Source organism: Triticum dicoccoides, chromosome 2B (assembly GCF_002162155.2).
Source record: "Triticum dicoccoides isolate Atlit2015 ecotype Zavitan chromosome 2B, WEW_v2.0, whole genome shotgun sequence".
NCBI lineage: Eukaryota > Viridiplantae > Streptophyta > Magnoliopsida > Poales > Poaceae > Triticum > Triticum dicoccoides.
Genome location: NC_041383.1, coordinates 314664869 through 314686646, shown reverse-complemented (window position 1 = coordinate 314686646; position 21778 = coordinate 314664869).

Here is a 21778-nt window from a genome sequence, read left to right as displayed (position 1 = left end):
GCTCGGCACTGGCCAAGTTCATGGTGGCTTCTCACTACGCCTACAACATGTTGAAGATGCCCGGGCTGATGAACATCATCACCGTCCCCTCCAACAAGAAAGATGTGTTGATTAGCACTGACCAACTCTACCGGGAAGAAATTACAGCAACCGCCGTCAAGGCACCTGCTCCATCCGTTGAAGCCCCGGGAGGAAAGAAGACCGGCGAGACTCCTCGCACCCACTCCGGCAAGGGCACCTCTTTGGGGTGTTGCGCTCCCATTGAGGACGTGCCAGAGGGCTCCACCGACAAGAGCAAGAAGTCCAGAGCTGCACCACCAAAGACCAAGAAGGTGTCCGTCAAGGAGGATGGCACGGGAGGAACTTTCACCATAAGCTCCACCCTCTATGGAAAATAGGAAAGCGAGCTCGTCACTTTCCTGCGGGCAAATGTTGATGTGTTTGCATGGCAAGCATCCGACATCCCCGGCATTCCCAGGGAAGTGATTGAGCACCATCTTGCTGTCTATCCTCATGCACGGCCCGTCAAGTAGAAGGTCAGGAAGCAAGCTCTGGAGAGGCAGGAGTTCATCATGGAAGAGATTAGGAAGCTAGAGGCGGCAGGCTTGGTAAGAGGGGTGCTCCATCCGACATGGCTGGCCAGTCCGATAGTGGTGTGCAAGGCAAACGGGAAGTGGAGACTGTGTATTGATTACACAGATATCAATAAAGCATGTCCAAAAGATCCTTTCCCGTTACCGCGCATCGACCAGATTGTTGACTCCACAGCCGGGTGTGACCTGCTATCATTTCTCGACGCCTACTCAGGGTACCATCAGATCTTCATGACAAGAGAAGATGAGGATAAGACAGCATTCATCACCCCATGTGGTATGTATTGCTTTTTACGGATGCCTTTCGGGTTGAAGAGTGTTGGCTCGACTTTTGCAAGAGCAGTCCAAATTGGTTTTGAGCCCCAGCTACATAGAAATATGGAAGCTTATATGGATGACATAGTGGTCAAAATCAAGGACAAAGCAACACTTATGCAAGATCTGGAGGAAACGTTTGCAAACCTGCGCAAGATCAACCTCAAGCTGAACCCTGAGAAGTGTGTCTTCGGTGTCCCGTCCGGCAAGCTTCTCGGGTTCTTTGTGTCGCAGCGTGGGATTTTGGCAAACCCGGACAAGATCAAGTCCATCAATCAGATTGAGGCACCTAAGCAGATCAAGGACATACATTGGCTCACTGGCTGCGTTGCCGCCATGAGCAGATTCATCTCCAAGCCCACTGAGCGTGCCCTTCCCTTTTTCATGATCTTCAAGAAGGCGGGCCCAATGGAGTGGACCCCGGAGGCCGAGGCAGCGCTGCAAGATTTGAATAAATACCTCTCCTCTACCCCAGTGCTGGTTGCGCCTAAACCGCAAGAACCGTTGCTACGATACCTAGTGGCAACAAATCAAGTGGTTAGCGCCGCGCTGGTGGCACAGAGGGAGGTCGACGAAGAGGCGGCAGCAACGGCAGAGTCGACGGATGGCGAGCCAGAACTCTCCTCGGCAGGACTTGGTCCCGGCAAGACTAAGCCCCCGGCAAGGGCTGACACTAGTGTGACAGGGCCCACGCGACAAGGTGAAGTGGTGCAGAAGAATAAAATGGTGCATCACCCAGTTTACTTCGTCAGCTCCCTCTTGCAGGGGGCTAGGTCGACGTACTCTGGTGTGCAGAAATTGCTCTTTGGCCTCCTTATGGCCTTGAGGAAGTTGCGTCATTACTTCCAAGCGCACGAGATCACTGTTGTTACCCGCCTCCCATTGCAACGGGTACTGCATAACACAGATGCAACAGGGAGGATTGTGGAATGGGACCTGGAGCTGTCAAGTTTTGGTTTGAAGTTCGAAAGCACCTCAACGATTCAGAGAAGTCTTGGCGGAGTTCGTTGCTGAATGGACCTCGACGCCCGATGAAGAGATCCAAGAGACCACTCTCCTCGGCAAGTAAACGAGTCACAACTGGATTATGTACTTTGATGGGGATTTTTCGCTACAAGGCGCCGGTGCTGGTGTGCTGCTCGTGGCACCCACCAGAGAGTACCTCAAGTACGTGATCCAAATGCACTTCCCCAGGGAGATGTCGACGAACAACACCGCTGAGTACGAGGGATTGCTTGCCGGTCTCAGGATAGCGGCAGACCTCGGAGTCAAGAAGCTCATCGTCAGGGGCGATTAGCAGCTTGTTGTCAGGTAGATCAACAAGGACTATCAGAGCCCGTTGATGGAAGCTTACGTGGATGAAGTGAGGAGACTGGAGAAGCGCTTTGACGGTATATAGGCAGAGCATGTCCTCAGAGTGGAGAACAACATTGCCGACTACCTGTCAAAGCACGCTGCCCTCAAGCTACCTGTGGAACCATGTACTTTTGTGCTTCGGCTAACTCAACCATCCGTTGAACCATCAACAGAGCAGAATCAACAAAGGAAGTCCGGCCCCAGCAAGTACTTCCCCATCGAGCTCCTTGGAGCCACTGGCGAAAGAGTTTCCATGGACACCGAGCCTGCCGTAGGACAACCTACTCCGGCGGGACCCCAAGCCCTTGCTGTGGAGGCAACTATTCCCACGACGGAGGAAATGCCTTTGGTCCTTGCCGTCAAGCCACAGGCTCCAGCATGGGCGCAACATACTGTCCGATTCCGAGAGCTTCCTGAGGAGCAGAAAGAAGGAGAGAGAGTAGCCCACCGGTCTACTCTGTACCAATTCATTGACAGAAATACATGGAGGCATATGTGGCTCCCACGTAGGGTCAAGGGCCCTTGCCGGCAAGGCTTTTCGGCAAGGCTTCTTCTAGCCCACTGCCCTCCAGGATGCAACGGCACTAGTAACCAAGTGTGAAGCGTGCCAGTTCCATTTGAAGAAGCTTCATCAGCCAGCTCAAGCCTTGCAGACAATCCTTCTCTCCTGGCCATTCCCAGTATGGGAGCTCGACATACTGGGCCCTTTTCCCCGCGCCGTCGGGGGATTTGAGTACTTGTACGTTGTAGTCGACAAGTTCACAAAGTGGCCGGAGGTGGAAGCAGTGAGGAAAGTGACCGCACAGTCAGCCGTCAAATTCTTCAAGGGGCTAGTTTGCCGCTTTGGTGTGCCAAACAGAATCATCACCAACAACAGCACGCAGTTCACGAGCCACACCTTCATGCAATATATTGAGGACCTCGGCAGCAAGGTCTGTTTTGCTTCCGTGGCACACCCATAGAGCAACGTCCAAGCAGAGAGGGCAAATGCAGAAGTGCTACATGGCATGAGGACGAAGACTTCTGACAGACTACATAAGTGCGGGAGGCGCTGGATTGATGAGTTGCCGTCGGTTCTTTGGTCGATCAGAACAATGCCAAATCGAGTCACCGGCTAGACACCCTTTGCCTTGGTTTATGGGGCAGAAGCAGTTCTCCCCATGGAACTCATATACGGGTCACCTCGAGTGCTCGCTTATGATGAGATTGAGCAAGAGCGATTGCGGCAAGATGACGTAACATTCCTCAAGGAAGATCGTCTTTGGGTGGATGTGAGAGCAGCACGCTACCAGCAAGCCTTGCATCGCTACCATAGCTGCAAGGTTCATGCCCGAAGCTTTGAGGAAGGCGACCTTGTTCTTCGGCGCATTCAGTCGGCCAAGAATTCCGACAAGTTGATGCCAAAGTGGGAAGGCTCTTATCGGGTAACACGAGGCAACAGGCCTGGCGCAGTCCGCCTGGAGACCGAAGGTGCCATTCCAGTGAGCAACTCTTGGAACATCGAGCATCTTCGCAAGTTTTACCCATAAGGCGCGGCTTCCGGGTCCCCCGGCAGGCCACCTTTTGTACAAGCCTTGCTGGCAAGGCATGTAACCCTCTGTACAAAGCCAGGCGCAGACCCTGAGCATAAATAAAACGAAGCGTTGTCGCCCTATGTTATAGCATGCATGCTAGATTGAGTCTCTCCCTTGGTATGCTAGATTGAGTCTCTCCCTCGGTTAGAGTTGATAGTGCTTAGTAGCGACTAACCCCTAGCATAGAGGTCGAGTTTGCATCTCTTTGTTCCTATCCATCCTCTTTGGTTCACATGGTACAAGTGTTTCCACCAAGCTAAGGGGAAGGAAGAGAACGAGCCAGCGCCCCGACCCCGGCAAGCCAAGCTTGCCGGGGCTTAAGACACAAATGTCCACCCGCGGCAAGCTAGGGTTGCCGGGGGCTCCAGATCCAGATAAGCTTTCCTATCTCCTGTTATGCATTTCCGTATGAAGATTGGGAAGTATGAAACCACGTTTTATTCCGAAACCACCGTGCTCCCTTCATTCCTACCATCCAAGAACTCCTTCTTGGTTCGGAATCTGGTTGTAGCCACGGCGGCAAGGAAGCAAGCATAGGAACCACCCCTACTTTGTCGCTGCCTCCGCCAAAGGTCCGAGTATTGTCAAACAGAGTAGGGGAGCGGAAAGGCCTGCTGCCGGGGAACGATGTTTATATTGAAAATAACAAGGATTTGTTCCCTGGTATGGGCTTTGCTCACGCACACAAGACCCGGCAAGCACCCCTTTTTTTCATTAATATGTTCCATACAGTTACAATTCATACAGAATGAAAACATGAAATAGGATTACAAGTTTTAAATCTAACTAAAGCCCTTAGGCTTACAAGCTAAAAAAAGATAAGGTGCCCGTAATCCCTTTCTTGTCCCTCTCCTAAGGAAATGGAACAAGAAGGCAAAAGGGCAGAAGGAGTGGCTAGGCGAGGTACGAGCAGCATAAGGCGCCAAGAGAACATGTCGGCGGCCGCCTAGAAGGGGGCTGCTAGTGGTGGTGCTGGAGGAAGGGCTGGAAGATGAGGCAGTGGTCTGTCAGTATGGTACGAAGGCATCGTTGCCACCCGCCTTCTTCGCCTTCTCCGGCCTTCCCACGCCAGCCGCCCAAGGAGGCCACCCTGAGAAGTTCAAGGAGCCGGCTCCATCGGGAGAAGGGGCCCGGTGCAGATGCTGCTGCTGCCGACACCGTCCCGGAGCGGTGGATCCGACACCTAGTCGGACTCGTCATCCTCTCGCCTGCTACCCTCATCGTCGCTGCCGCTGTCCTCCTCGTCACTCTCGCTTGAGGACGAGTCTTCGCCATCCGAAGAGATCTCCACGCAGCACTTCAGGCGAGTTCCGAAATCGCCAAAGACCATGACGGAGAGGAGGCCATTCTCCAATAACTTGAAGTAGAGAATGAGCCCTGGCGTCGGGCTATGGATGCGAGCAAAGGTCTTCCACCTGCGACGAAGATACATGACGTGAGGGGCTGGGAAGTCGACGTCGGCCCATGTGCCGTTGTTCCCGCAACCCCTATTGTGCAACCTTAGCGCCTGCGGCGGGTCAAGCTCCATCTCCCGAGCGAATGGGGTCGGGAGACGAAGACGACGGTGCGCCAGCCGGGGCAGCCTGATGAAGAACTTGCAAGGGTTATCCCTGACGTGGCCCTCCATTAGGGGAAGGACCACTGGCGGAGGCGAGGCCGACGTGCCGCCCCGTCCTGCTCGTCCCCGAGCACCGCGGCGGCCTCGGCCTCGCACCCTCCCCCTTCCCCTCGTGGCCGGCTCCTCCGCCATGGGCTCTTGGGGAGGAGCGATGCGTTATCGAGAAGAGACCCTTGCCGCCATTGATGAAGCATCAGCGCGCCCTCTCGCCATGGCAGAAGGAAGGAAGGAGCAGGGATGGGGAGAGGCGGATGGCGAAGGACCGAGGGGCGCCGTCCCTCCCACTCCCCTCCTTATAATGGGACGTGGCGGGGCTTGGCCGCCCCTCTCAGCCAATCCGGCTCATTAAGGTGACAGCGGGCGAGGCCGTCGATCGCCCTCCCCGCCCAATTGAAGGCGCGTGGGTATCAACCCACGCGCGCACGTCTTCCCGTATTCTGCGTGCCTATCATTCGCCCTACGTCGTGCATGCGGCGTACGTGGCACAAGGGACGGGCATAATGAGATGTGTGGAGCGACGGTTCCCAGGTAAGGAGAGCAAATGAGCAGCGGCCCTGCGGTCTCGAAGGGACATGCAAGCCGCCTCTTTACTGTTCACTGCAGGATAACACAAGCATGCTTCGATTACCCGCGCGCACGACCCCCACGTCACGCATAAAATGTGGATCATGGGGAAACACAGCGGGTGGAAAAACACCTCAAATAAAACGGCCCCGCCTGCCCGCGCACCGTTCTGGGCCTGGCCCAACAATGTGTCGCGCTTATGTGTGGCCCAGGCCCGGGGCTCCTGTCGGCGTACCAAGGTAGGAGCGCTCCTTTGTACCCCTTATTTGTGCACAGGCAGTCGGAGCCGCGCCCACGGCCACACTTAAGCAGGGCAGAGACACGGAATCAAAGTCGCAAGTTGGCCAAAGCAACGCCAAGACAGAGGCATAAAGAGAAAGAAGGTGAGGTGGTTTTCTCCGTAAGACCCTTGCCGGGGTGGCTTCCACACCCCCGGCAAGAACCTTGCCAGGGCAGTTTACCCGACGCCAGCGGAGCGCGCCACCCTTGAGCCCCAGTTTCTCCAGCGCCACCAACCACATTCGGACCAAGGCTCAGGAGGCGCCTTCGTGATGGCATGCAGATCTTTGTGAAGACAAGAAACACTCCAAATCAAATGAGGGTTAGGTGACGACGAACCTCGGCGAGATCCTCGCCAAGGGAACCCACAAGACCCCCGGCAAGCTCCTTACCAGGGACAACCACAACGCCATGGCAAGACCCTTGCTAGGACCCCGACAAGGCCCTTGCCGAGGACATCCGCGAGGCCACAGCCAGGCCCGCACCCACCAAGTTTCTACCGCCGCTCCCATGCAGTTGCCAGCCCACCAGCTGGGCAGGCGCCTGCATGTCGACATGAGGTTTCTCGGGCAACTCAGCGCATGCCTACGTGGTGGCATGCAAATCTTAGTGAAGGCCCTACCACCGTGCCACCTCAGCAGCCTGCCAGCCTACATGGCACTGACCGCCTTGCTGGCCCAGGCGCGTGTCAAGGCAGGGCGAAGCGGCAATAAAGTGAAGGGGACACATCAGGGGCGCATTAAATGCTTCTTGTCCCGTAACAACAAGCGATAGGCTTAGCCACAGTACCCCGATGCCACCTCATGTGTGCCACTGTGGCGATCCCTCCGCCTATAAAAGGAGGCCCAAGGCATCTAGGAGGAGGATTCGGACCCTGGGACAAGTTACGCTCATTGTAGCTAGCTCAAAGAACACAGATATACACATCAAAGCAGGACTAGGGTATTATGCATACTCGCGGCCCGAAGTAAACGACCCGTGTCTTTGTGATGACTGCTGATCCCGCTCTTCTCACCACCCCGCGCCCCACAAACGTAGTAGGGATTCTTGTGATCCCATAGGTGTCTCTTCCCACCGACGGGCTGGGCTTGTGTCACAAGATCCCCGGACTCGTCTCCGGCCATGGATTCCGGACTGTGTGCATCCGTGTCCATCGAACCTGATTGGGCACCAAACTTGGAGTGCAGCTCCACGAACATCATTCAGCACTCGCCTCTCGGCGATGTGTTAAACTCATTGAAGTCCCTCTCCTTGTCAGGCAATTCTCGGCCAAACTATGTCCGGCTCGAATGGGAAGCGGACAACGAAGAACTTCGTTTCCCACCCACCACCCACTTCATTGCCACTGTCGAGGAGTTAACCGACACGCTCGATTACGGCTCCGAGGACATCGACGGTATGGACGACGATGCCAGAGAGGAGCAGACACAAAAACCACCACCATTAGGGCAGTGGACAGCTACATCGTCATACGATATATACATGGTGGACACACCAAAGGAGAATAAGGCCGATGGCGATAACAACATGCCTGTCGATGAACGTCCCAAGCACCGGTGTCCCAAGCGCCAACCTCGATCCGCACAACAACATTGTCACGAACGATGATGATAACCAAGCGGAGGACCCCGCAGACCCAGCGTTAGAGCAGGGCGTGCGAGAGGACGGCGAACACAGTCCGGAGACGGTGTCCGACCACCGCGAGGCCGAAGATAGCAATTACCAACCTATCTCTAAAGAGGAGATCAGCCTGGGCGACGATGAGTTCGTCACCCAAAAGAACCATTAGAACAAGAACGCCTCCACCAAAGGCTTATCGCCACTGCAAGAAGCCTGAAGAAGCAGAAGCAGCGGATTAAGTCCGCACAGGATACGCTCAACAACAAATGGAACGAAGTACTAGACGCTAAGGAAAAATACTGCGGTAATCGCCAGACAAAGAGCTATCCTAAACGAAAGCAGCTGCCCAAATTCGACGATGAGGCTATCGCGCCTATACCGCCAAAAAACAATACGGCCGATAGGCCGGACCAACCACCTTGTGGTCGAGACAGAGTGGCTAGCAATGCCATACACAAGCCTGCACCCCCTCCCCGCAAAGGAAGGAAGATCGCGGCCCGGGATCAGAAACACGATCTACGTCAGGACCTGTACAAAAAGGCTAGCAAAACCTGGTCCATCTACGAATCCAGGGAACGTGCTCCTACACGGGACCATGATTACGAAATAAAATACACCGGCCATTTACCAGCTTGGAACCAATACCGAACACTACAACTGTCGGACCCAATCCAGGACACAACCACATACAGGGGTGCCGCACACCCCATGTGCTTCACCGATAAGGTGCTGGAACATGATTTTCCAGAAGGGTTCAAACCCGTAAATATCGAGGCATATGATGGAACAATGGACCCTGCGGTTTGGATTGAAGACTTTATTCTTCATATCCACATGGCTCGCGAGGATGATCTCCATGCCATCAAATATTTACCCCTCAAGCTAAAAGGACCAGCTCGGCACTGGCTAAAAAGCCTCCCTGCAAATTCCATCGGAAGCTGGGAAGAACTTGAGGATGCTTTTCGGGCCAATTTCCAAAGGACCTATGTCCGGCCCCTGATGCACACGATCTAAGTCACATAATCCAGCAACCCGGAGAATCATCCCGTAAGCTTTGGAATCGGTTTCTCACTAAGAAGAACCAAATCGTTGACTGTTCGGACGTTGAAGCCTTAGCGGCCTTCAAACACAGTGTCTGGGATTAATGGCTAGCCAGACACCTCGGCCAGGAAAAGCCAAGGACTATGGCCACCTTAACCACACTCATGACCCGCTTTTGCACGGGCGAAGACAGCTGGTTAGCCCGCAGTAGCACCAGCGACCATGGCACATCCGAAGTCAGGGACGGTAATGGAAAACCACGATGCAACAAAAATAAATGTCAGAATAATGAAGAAAACAAGACAATTAAGCGGTAAGAGCTGGATTCCGGGGCTCCAGACCCGGTCAATGGAAGAAGCCATTTAAAGGCAACAAAGATAGTCCATCCAACCAGGATAAAATTCTAAACAGGTCCTGCCAGATCCACGGCACTCCCGACAAACCAGCCAATCACACCAACAGAGAATGTTGGGTCTTCAAGCAGGCCAACAAACTTAACGCCGAACACAAAGGGAAGGGACCCAAGAGCAAAGACGAGGACGAACCTCGCCAGCCGAACACGGGGGGACAGAAGAAATTTCCACCGAAGATCAAAAGAGTGAACCTGATCTATGTCACTCATATCCCAAAGTGGGAGCGCAAACGCACACTCCGAGATGTCTATGCCGTTGAGCCAGTCGCCCCCAAATTCAACCCATGGTCGGCCTACCCAATCACTTTTGATCGCACGGATCATCCGACTAGTATCACGGGGGTTCGGCTTCCCTAGTGCTCGACCCAATAATCGACGGATACCACCTCACTCGAGTCCTCATGGGCGGTGGCAGTAGTCTCAATCTAATATATCAGGAGACTGTCCGCAAGATGGGGATAGACCCCTCAAGAATAAAGCCAAGCAACACTACCTTTAAAGGAGTTATCCCGGGAGTGGAAGCCCGCTACACAGGCCCTATAACATTGGATGTTGTATTCGGCTCCCCGGACAACTTTCAAAGTGAAGAACTAATCTTTGACATTGCTCCGTTCCGAAGTGGCTATCATGCACTACTCGGAAGAATGGCCTTCGCCCATTTTAATGTAGTCCTGCATTATGCTTACCTAAAACTCAAAATGCCTGGACCACGTGGCGTCATCACGGTCAGCGAAAATACAGAGTGCTCTCTTCATACATAAGAATATACGGCGGCTCTAGCAGTCGAAGCACGGAACGGCCTATTCAAGCCGAACAGCTTATCAGTCTTTAAGACCGCGGACATAGCTAAACGTGTTCGACGCGCACTTCAGTGCAGCAGCTCAGATAAACCTGAGCTCAATTAGCAGTTACGCCCCCATCGACCGCCCCATGAGGGGACAACACATGTGCCACGTATACATAAATATACACGCAAAACTCCTTGGATGGTGACGGCGGCACACTGCACACAAAAGGTCCATAGTTCGGCTCGACCCTATTCGGACTCCAGAAGCTATATTTCACGGTTCATTAAAACGGACCAGCCTTACTTACGGCCACACCAGACTCTTTTACCTTGTTTCTTCTTTTTTTACAGATGGCCATCATACTATACCCTTCAAGGACACCCCATAACAAAGACAAAGGAGGAGATGTGCAGCAGGGCCCCGTATTAAGGTTTCTTTTTTAGATTAAGACCCTGTGTAAAGCTTTTTTATCTCTCGCTGTCTTATACTTTCCTGGCATGTAAAATGTCCAAGAAAGATATCGGCATTATCTGTAAACGTATGGCTCGCTGTACTAAAGTGGATGTTATCGAAGCAGCCCGATTCATATTGTGTTTTGAGATTTATGCTCTCACCACCTGTGCTCTTTCCCCACGTCGGATTTCCATACGTGCCTTGATATCAGGGTCTATCACCAGGGGCTGTATTCAGCCCGGTGTATATTGAAAAGTCCGGACACCTGTAGGGAGTGTTCGGTGTCGCGAGTTTGGCCTTATATGCATCAGCTCCGAATCATGTCTTTGGTCAATAGGTGGGTTGCCCGGCTCCTATGAGGGAGTAAAGGTAGAACTACTACGACTGTGTTCTGGTTCGTCCGGATGTGCACCTTAGTGGAGAAAGCCCAAAACTGACTGTCATGATGCGGCGAGAGCTAGTCAACCACTCGATGACTCATCGGAATCTTCGCGATTCCCTCCATGTTAAATGAAGGACCGTCCTTCCGGTCACGTATGTATACGCACCATATTCGGATAACCGCGGACATACCAGGGGCTATATAGTAGCCCCACCGTCAAACTCCTATGGCTAAGTGAATGTGTTAAAGCTCTATAGTCCGATTGCCTAGTTCGCCGCACTAACAGCTCCTTAACGGACCAAGTCGTTGGGTGAAGTGTGATCAAGTGCTTTTCTGAACACCCCTGCATTATACGCGAGGGGGCTGAAGTCGACGACTGCAAACTTTCAGATTGTATATATAGAAAAAATGGCCGCACAGGAGGCACTAAAACTTTTTGGGCAAAAAATATAAAAACATAGCCTTAAATATATCATAATATTGTTATTACAATTTTGATGCACTTCACTCAAACATAATATTTTTCGAGCACTGACCCTCTATTAAGCGGGCACCCTCTAGGACATCTTGAAAGTAATGTTCTGGCATATTAAGGTCCTTGCCTTCGGGTGGACTCTGCGCTGCAATATCGGTGGCCGTCATCTTCGCCCAGTATATCCTGACATAGGCAAGGGCCATCCGTGCACCTTCTATGCATGTGGACCGCTTTACAGCGTCGATACGCGACACCACATTAACAAGTTGCCGCACCAAACCAAAATAACTATTCGGAATGGGTTCAGTTGGCCACAGCCGGGCTATGACGTCCTTCATGGCAGTGTCGTACATCTTGTGGAGCTCGCCCATTGGGCCATCTGTTCGTTCAACAATGGACGCTTCGGAGTGTCAAATTACGACCAAAACAGCTTTTCTGTTGCATGCCCTTCTTGCGCGTGGAAAAACTGATTCGCATTAGCAGCACTCTTCGGCAGGTCCATAAAGGGGTCTAGAGAACTCCACCGTTGATTAAGCAGCCCATACTTCGGATCGCCAAACTTAGTTTGCAATAAAAAGGGCTTACCAGCCGCGATCTTCCCAGCTTGTCGGATCTCCTCCTAAGGTGCTCTAGATTAAGACCGGGCTTCCTTCGCCTCCTGTAAGGCCTTGTCAAGATCGACCACTCTGGGTTTGTTCTCTTTCTCAAGAACATGGCATCGCCTACTGGCATTCTTCAGCTCGAGTACCATGGTAGATATCCTCTCCTCGCACTAATGCCGAGTAGTCTGCTCGACTTTCAATTCGGCGGCTACCTCTTCGGCAGCCGCATTACTCATCCTGGCTTGCTCCTTGGCCCGGGCAAGTTCCGCCCGAAGGGTCTCAACTGAGGCGGCACTATCTGCAGTTATGCATATACAAATTTTCAGTATCACGTTCATTTCACAATACTAGCATATACTGAGTGCCCCAGAGACATACCATGCACCTCGTCGAGCTGCCTATTCATAAGTGTGATGTCATCATCCGCCACATCGACTTTCTGCTTCAAATGTGCTACCTCGATAGCTTGGACAGTCCCCACGGAGGTAACAACCTGTGTTTTAATTAGTCATATCATTTCCTGGGCATATATTTTTTATCCTCTAATCGCATCCCTTTGGATGTCAACCAGAGTCTCAGGGGCTACTATCTATACACAGGTGCAATTTGCACTTACAATATAATTGAAATTACACTACGTACCTCTAAGCCTCTTAGTAGGCTAGAAAAGGCTTCATTCAATCCGCTTTTCGCGGACCGAACTCTTTCCAACACCGTACCCATCAAGGTGCTATGTTCCTTTGAGACGGAGGCATGTTGCAAAATATCCATCAATGTATTCGGCGTCCCTTGGACATTCAGTAGTCCAAAACTTTTGTTGTTCCCTACAGGGGCCACACACCCCAGACCATGGGCAGCCGAAGTATTACCTTTGGCCCCGGTCCTCACTGTCCCTTGCGCCACTTGCAGATTGGGAAGGATCCTCCGGGCATCGTCTGCCTTATCAGGCAGGGTTGTCTGTGGAGGCGTCTCGCTCTCCATCATGTCCAGAAGTAGATCCCCCGAAGAGGAGGGCTGTTGAGGAGGGCTGCGTGCCGGACTACAAACGTGAGCTCAAAATATTACCCTTATAGCCAGGAAAGTACGGGACATGTTTAAAACACCCAGATTCACTTATGATGCGGCTGAGGGCCTATCTTTATGGGGTGACTGCGTGTCAACATCACCCCCTGACTGGGATACCTTCCCCCGCTTAGAAGCTTCTCTTTCTGAGTCTTCGGAGGTGGCCCTTTTCTTCCCATGGGGAGAAGGGATGTCAGTTCATCCTTCCCTTCCACCTTTGGAAATGGGAGCTCTAATCTCCTCGGACAAACTGCCTAGTGAGCCTCCAGAGTGGAAGCTGCCTTGGGCCTCTTCGTCCTCCTCTTTATCTTCCTCGCCGGCACTTGATACGGCGCCGGAGCCAGCATCCTTGTTAATAATGGATCGGCAGTCTCCTCAGGAAGTGGAGCCGAACACCTGATTCTCTCCGCCTTCTTTAGCCAACCCTGGCTGGATAGAGTTTTTATCAGTACATTGTCATGAATAATTTGACTAAATTGTGTTCGGGGGTCGAGTACCTATCGGAGTATCCGGATGGTTGCAGTTAGGACCGATGTCTTCTGTAGTATCCGACTACTGTTTTCGTGCGCCGAAGAATAATTTCCACATCTCTCTGAGCATCATGCCAGAGAGGTGTTGAAGGGTCCGTGGACCTTTCAGATTAAACTCCCACATGCGGAGAGGGCACCGCTGATAGGGTAGGATCCAGAGGACTAGCATTACTTGGATTACGTCGATGAGACCTATGTCCTTCTCAATAAGGCTCCGAATGCGGCTTTGCAGCGTCCGCACTTCATCAGTAGATCTCCAATCCAGCCCCTTGTTAATCCACGATGCGAGCTGTGGCGGAGGGCCGAACCGAAATGCAGGTGTGGCTGCCCGCTTTTTACCGCAGGGTTCGGTGATATAAAACCACTCCCGTTGCCATAAGTTAGAAGATTCTGCGAATGAGCCCTTTGGCCAAGTGGAGTTGATAAGCTTGATTATTAAAGCGCCTCCACACTCTGCTTGTTTCCCATAGATTACCTTCGGTTTCACATTAAAAGTCTTCAGCCATAAGCCGAAGTGTGGGGAAATATGGAGGAAGTCCTAGCACGTGGTGATGAACGCCGAGATGTGGAGGAAGGAGTCTGGGGCTAGATCGTGGAAATCTAGCCTGTAATAAAACATGACCCCTCGAATGAAGGGATGGAGAGCAAACCCAAGCCCTCGAAGGAAGTGAGAGATAAACACTACCATCTCATTGGATCTGGGAGTAGGAATAACCTGCCCTTGAGCAGGAAGCCTGTGGTAGATTTCCGCAGTCAAGTATCTTGCCTCCCTGAGCTTCAAGATATCTTCCTCCATGACAGAAGAGGCCATCCACCGGCCTTGTAAGCCGGATCCGGACATGGCTGGAAGCTTGAAGCAACTGGATTGACCCTTGGGTGTTGGAACTTGAGGTGGGGGTGAAGGAAGGAACTAGCATGGAAGAAAGAGGACAGGCCTTAACACCTTTATAAAGGCGACAAATATCAAGCATACCCTCCATGGCCTTAAAACATGCCTATTCCCGAGGAATTATGCCAACAGAATGGTTGGGTTACCCACGCCCGTGTTGATGAAAATCCCATAAGAAGGGGACATGATCTCTGCTTCGAGAAGACGTGCCAATAAAAACCGCCCCCCGAAACGTGGGGTGGCAGGTTAGAAAACGATTCAAAATAATGGCCGGGTAGTGACGTAATGTCGTACTGCCAAAATTTTCAGCGGATTAGATTCGTAAATATTATACCCTCTGCGGTTGTTTGTTGAAACTTGTTTTGCAGAGCCAGACATGATTCTTGTGTTCGAGATCTACTTTGAAGTATTCGGAGAAGGAACCCGCCTTGCAATGCCGAAGACAATCTGTGCGCCAGACTCACCATCACTGAAGCCTGGTTCGGCTACTGAGGGAGTCCTGGACTAAGGGGTCCTCAAACAGCCGGACTATATACTTTAGCCGGACTGTTGGACTATGAAGATACAAGATAGAATACTTTGTCCCGTGTCCGGATGGGACTCTCCTTTGAGTGGAAGGCAAGCTTGGCGATTTGGATATGTAGATTCCTTCTCTGTAACCGACTTTGTACAACCCTAGTCCCCCACCCCCGGTGTCTATATAAACCGGAGGGTTTAGACTTCTAGGGTTTAGCCACAACAATCATAATCTCATAGGCTAGACTTCTAGGGTTTAGCCATTACGATCTCGTGGTAGATTAACTCTTGTAATACTCATATTCATCAAGATCAATCAAGCAAGAAGTAGGGTATTACCTCCATAGAGAGGGCCCGAACTTGGGTAAACATTGTGTCCCCCGCCTCCTGTTACCATTAGCCTTAGACGCACAGTTCGGGACCCCCTACCAGAGATCAGTCGTTTTTGACACCAACACAATCCCTTCACGGTCACTTGCAAAAGTGAGATCTAATAAAGATAGTAAAGTCAATATTTTTTGTATTTTTGTTGTATAGATTGGAAATTAAAGATTGCAAAATTGTAGACGAGATGCGAAGTAAATAAGGGATATGTAATATGATAGAAAAGAGACCCGGGGGCCATAGGTTTCACTAGTGGCTTCTCTCAAGATAGCATGTATTATGGTAGGTGAACAAATTACGGCCGAGCAATTGATAGAAGAGCACATAATTATGAAGACATCTAAGGCAATGATCATGAATATAGGCATCACGTCTGTGTCAAGTAGACTGAAATGATTCTGCATCTACTACTATTACTCCACACATCGACCGCTATCCAGCATGCATCTAGAGTATTAAGTTAATAAGAACGAAGTAACGCATTAATCAAGATGACATGATGTAGAGGGATAAACTCAAGAAATATGATATAAAACCCATCTTTTTATCCTCGATGGCAACAATACAATACGTGCCTGATACGTCCATTTTGCATCATGCTTTATATCAATATTTATTGCATTATGGGCTGTTATTACACATTATATCTCAATACTTATGGCTATTCTCTCTTATTTTACAAAGTTTACCATGAAGAGGGGGAATGCCGGCAACTGAAATTCTGGCTGCAAAAGGAGCAAACATTGGAAACCTATTCTGCACAGCTCCAAAAGTCCAAAAACTCCACAAAACAACTTTTTGGAATTAATAAGAATTTCTGAGCGAAAGAAATACGCCAGGGGGCCCACACCCTATCTAGGAGACAGGGGGGCGCGCCCCCTATCTCCTGGGCCCCCTGGTGGGCCTCCGGCGTCCATCTTCTGTTATATCATCACTTTTACCCTGGAAAAAATCGTGGGCAAGCTTACGGGACGAAACTCCGCCGCCACGAGGCGGAACCTTGGCGAAATCAATCTAGGGCTTTGCCGGAGCTGTTTTGCCAGGGACACTTCCCTCCGGGAGGAGAAATCATCACCAACGTCATCACCAATGATCCTCTCATCGGGAGGGGGTCAATCTCCATCAACATCTTCACGAGCACCATCTCCTCTCAAAACCCTAGTTCATCTCTTGTATCCAATCTTGTATCAAAACCACAAATTGGTACCTATGGGTTGCTAGTAGTGTTGATTACTCCTTGTAGTTGATGCTAATTGGTTTACTTGGTGGAAGATCATATGTTCAGATCCTTTATGCATATTATTACTCCTCTGATTATGAACATGAATATTCTTTGTGAGTAGTTACGTTTGTTCCTGAGGTCATGGGTGAAGTCTTGCTATTAGTAGTCATGTGAATTTGGTATTCGTTCGATATTTTTATGAGATGTATGTTGTCTTTTCCTCTAGTGGTGTTATGTGAACGTCGACTACATGACACTTCACCATTATTTGGGCCTAGAGGAAGGCATGGGGAAGTAATAAGTAGATGATGGGTTGCTAGAGTGACAGAAGCTTAAACCCTAGTTTATGTGTTGCTTCGTTAGGGGCTGATATGGATCCATATGTTTAATGTTGTGGTTAGGTTTACCTTAATACTTCTTTTGTACTTGCGGATTCTTGCAATAGGGGTTAATCATAAGTGGGATGCTTGTCCAAGTTAGGGCAGTACCCAAGTACCGGTCCACCCACATATCAAATTATCAAAGTACCGAACGTGAATCATATGAACATGATGAAAACTAGCTTGACGATAATTCCCATGTGTCCTCGGGAGCTCCTTTCTCATTATTAGAAATTGTACAGGCTTATCCTTTCCTACATAAATGATTGGGCCACCTTGCTGCACTTTATTTACTTTATTTACTTGTTACTCGTTACTATTTATCTTATCACAAAACTATCTATTACCTACAATTTCAATGCTTGCAGAGAAAACCTTACTGAAAACCGCTTATCATTTCCTTCTTCTCCTCGTTGGGTTCAACACTCTTACTTATCGAAAGGACTATGATTGATCCCCTACACTTGTGGGTCATCAAGACTCTTTTCTGGCGCCGTTGCCGGGGAGTGTAGCTCTTTTGGTGAGTGGAACTTGGTAAGGAAACATTTATATAGTGTGCTGAAATTTTCTGTTACTTGTCACTATGGAAACAAATCCTTTGAGGGGCTTGTTTGGGGTATCTTCACCCCTACCAGAAGAGCAAAGAGTTGCTCCTCAACCTACTGAACTTTATGAAAATATTTACTTTGAGATTACTTCGGGTATGATAGATAAACTGCTAGCTAATCCATTTGCAGGAGATGGAACATTGCATCCCGATTTACACCTTATCTTTGTGGATGAAGTTTGTGGATTATTTAAGCTTGCAGGTATTCCCGATGATGTTGTCAAAAGGAAGGTCTTCCCTTTATCTTTGAAGGGAGATGCATTGACATGGTATAGGCTATGTGATGATACGAGATCTTGGAATTATAAGCGATTGAAGTTGGAATTTCAATAGAAGTTCTATCCTATGCATCTTGGTCATCGTGATCGTAGTTACATATATATTTTCTGGCCTCGCAAAGGAGAAAGCATCGCTCAAGCTTGGGGGAGTCTTAAGTCAATGTTATATTCATGCCCCAATCATGAGCTCTCTCGGGAAATGATTATTCCGAATTTTTATGCTAGGCTTTCTTTGATAATCGCAACCTGCTCGATACTTCTTGTGCAGGTTCTTATATGCTGAAGACTATCGATTTCAAATGGGACTTATTGGAAAGAATTAAACGCAACTCTGAAGATTGGGTTCCGACGATGGTAAGGAGTCAGGTATGACACCTAAGTTCGATTGTGTTAAATCTTTTATGGATACCGATGCTTTCCGTGGATTTAGCTCTAAATATGGACTTGACTCTGAAATAGTAGCTACTTTCTGTGAATCTTTTGCTACTCACGTTGATCTCCATAAAGAGAAGTGGTTTAAATATAATCCTCCTATTGAAGTGAAAGTAGTTGCACCTATTACAGTCGAAGAAAAGACTATTACCTATAGTGATCCTATTGTTCCTACTGCTTATGTTGAAAACCCTCCTTTTCCTGTTAGGATAAAGGATCATGCTAAAGCTTCAACTGTTGTTCGTAAAAGTAATACTAGGACTTATACACCTCCTAAGCAAATTAATTTTGAACCTAGTATTGCTATGTTTAATGTGGGGACCCCGACTCATAAGTCGTGATCACCGAATGCACGTGTACAGTGACCCCAGAGATCAATGCTCACTGAACAAACAGAAGCTGAATAACAAGAGTCTTACATCCATACATACCATTTTACATAAATTATGACCATTATGGTCAAGTCTTGAGTATAACATTGCAGTGGAAATCTTCATCTATAACTTGGACCCATGCCATCTGCCTTAACCCTACAGGCATTCTGACTGGGAAGCGTCCTAGCTCGCACGATCGTCACCAAAGAACTCTTCAATATATCTTGTCTTTCATGCCTGGCCAATAAAATAACCAGTGGCAAGCCAATGAGTACTTTGAATGTACTCGCAAGCAACCCAAGGGTGATAAAAGAATAATTATGCAAGGCTCTACTACTAATTTGGCATTTTTGCGGAAAGCTAGTTTTTCTCATGCAAGTATGATCATCATTTGTCAAGGACATGAATGTGTCTGCAACAAGAATGAGGAGGTTACAGACATCAACATCGAGAAAAGAGTTATGAACAACTCATTATCAAGCTTATCGTGACTTCCTCACGAATCGTATCAACACATTTACCAAACTGTGTTGTTTTCCAGAAACATATGGATGTAGTCTAAGCAGCACCACCCAACTGTCCTAGACCGTGGACACGGCTATTTGAATAGTTTGACACTCTGCAGAGGTTGCACACTTTACCCACAAGATTCGGGAAACTTCCGTGTAATCCACGACCCGTGGTACCTCAAGTACCCGGGGTAAGCACCCGATCACTATCTTTCCCTAGACGACACTAACATGGAGTCCACTCAATTGGTAGTAACCCCCGTGCCTAACATTTCACATCATAAAGTTGTGGAGCCTCGCTCCCATATTCATCACATACCACAAGCACGGGGTACCAACGGTGTGTCCGGTGCCCTGTGAAAACAGTCATGGCCGCCCTACCTGACATGACCCCATCCCGAGAGAGCGCACCAACAACTCTCCCGTCACTAGTAATGCGGGCTCCAAGCTAGTATCGGCCTAGGTAATCAATAATGCCCTTTCCCATATAAGGGTAGATTGGTTGCGCATGTAAGGTTGGGACAGTCGACAAATCTTAAATCTAATCCGTCTCTGTAAACAACACTTTTATCAAACCTTGGTACACTACTTATCCACCAAGTAGTGACCTAGTTCATCATCATCTCCCAGGGGCATCAGTGGCACCCACTGGGGATGTTTGCAAGTATGTCAAACCACACTTGTTTCTTTCCATGCATAACCCTGACCCACCTTGCGTAGCCATATACTATAGCATATTTCTACAGCCCACCAACACAACTCTAGCAAGGGTAGAGTCATGAACAATGCAAGTATCAATGGAGTATGCAACGGAGGCAAGCCTAGCAAGGTTGCCATTCAAAGTATATCATGCACTCAATGAAGCAACGAAAATGCTATTATGATGTAAAATGGTTCATCATGGTCAAATGGCTGCTTGCCTGGTTCATCAAAGTCTTGAAATCTTCTGGTCCTTCTCCATGTACTCCGTCTACTTCATCAACTAACATCGGAAACAATCACAATAAGCAACACAACAAGTCAAAAAATAAAAGTGCTCTAAAAATATTAATTTGACTTTTCTATGACATCTCTGGTTATATGAAAGTTTAACCAGAGTGGTTTCATTGGAATTGGGTCAGTGGATATTCCTAAACATTTCAATATGATGGAATCAAGGGGTTTCTGGATTTGCAAGAAGTGTACATGAATTTATTTTTGAAAAATGAGAAAAGATACCCATTTAACAAAGGATGATTTTAGGAGCATCTAGGATTTGGTTTCACTTGATTTGGAGTTCAAATGATTTCTCTATGAATTTGCAAAGTTGGCTATACATGAAGAAATAGACCATTATTTGAGGTGGTACATAACGTATTAGTAAAAATGTTCAAAAACTAAGTTTTGAACTTAGAAGCATCTAGGAATTTGAATCATGGCATTTGGATCAACTTTGAGCTCTCTATGATTTTCTAAAGTTCATCACAGAAATAGGAAAATAGGGTTTTACGAAATATGTGTGAAGAAAAGTTTCCTGGAAAAATTTGCAAACAGCACCATGTGATAGATCATGAATTTATGAACTACTAAAAATTTGAATCATCAAATTCGGAGCTCTGTTGAATTATTTATGGATTTCTGAAGTTGACTGGAAAAAGAAAAAGGAAATAAGGCTTTAACTTTATCCTGCGCGCGGGGCGATAGATAGACCATGGGCCGGCCCAGCGGCTCGGCGACACGGACGACAGGCAACGTCGAAGGCGCATTTCGCCCAGCCCGTCTCCACTTAAACGGCGGGCCCCAGCCACTGGGTCACTGACGCGCAGGGCCCAGCGCTCAGGCCATCGCCTTCAACCTGCCACGTGGCACGATGGGAAACAGAGGAGGCGAGGCCGAGCGGCGCCGGTGCTCTCCCCGGCGGCACCAGCCACCTCCGGCGACTCCCCGCACACCGATGGATTCAGGACAACATGCCGCACCCTCCGAGGTGCGCCACTACTGCTGGGGCGGTCGGGTGCAAGCGGTGCATGACCCGCATCAGATGGAGGCGACGGCGAGGTTGGGGCACGGCGCTGCAGTGCACCCTCGGATGAGGGAAAGAGTGTGGAAGCTTCGCATTTCTCAGGGGAGCCTTCTGGTGGAGAGAGGAGAAGGAGAAGAGCTTGGGCTCGGCTGAATTTAGGGTGATGCCGGCGGCGGCACTCCGGCCATTGCGGAGGATGGGGGCACGGGGAGAGGGATCGCCGGGTTTGGGTGACGTATGGGAGGAAGAGAGGGCAAAAGGGCTCCAGAAAGAGGCCTTGGCCGGCGGTATATAGCGAGGCCGTGGCTCACCGTGGACGTGGCCTACGGGCACCCGCGGAAATGGCCGTGGTGGCCACGGGAGGAGGCTAGGGGTTGTCTGCCGTGCTCGTGGGCGTGGAGTAGGACGCCAGGAAGAGAGAGAGGGAGTGGGGCGAGCTCCTGGTTGAGCCACAGGCTCGCGAGACCATTGGCCGAGCCGGGCGGCTCCGGGCACGCGCCGCGGGAGGTGAGAGAGAGGGA